We start from the raw sequence: 288 nt of genomic DNA on the forward strand, positions 1-288 counted from the left end.
TGCCACCGCCACCCCTCGTCGGCCTCCACCTCCTCCATCGCCTGTACCGTTGCCGCAAGCGCCATCAACCCAAGACCAAAATCACCATCTTCAACAAACCCAAGCACCCGAGCTCACCCAAGCCCAATTCCCACACCGACCCAGTTCAAACTCGGCCGGTTCGAATCACGACGTTCAACGCCGCAGTGTTCTCGATGGCCCCCGCGGTCGGCGCCAGGGCCCCGAGCGAGAGGCCCACGAAGGGGATCCTAAAGCACTACGAGATCTCGGTGGAGAGGAGCAGGGGCA

The sequence above is a fragment of the Asparagus officinalis genome, chromosome 1 (genome assembly GCF_001876935.1).
Source record: "Asparagus officinalis chromosome 1, Aspof.V1, whole genome shotgun sequence".
NCBI lineage: Eukaryota > Viridiplantae > Streptophyta > Magnoliopsida > Asparagales > Asparagaceae > Asparagus > Asparagus officinalis.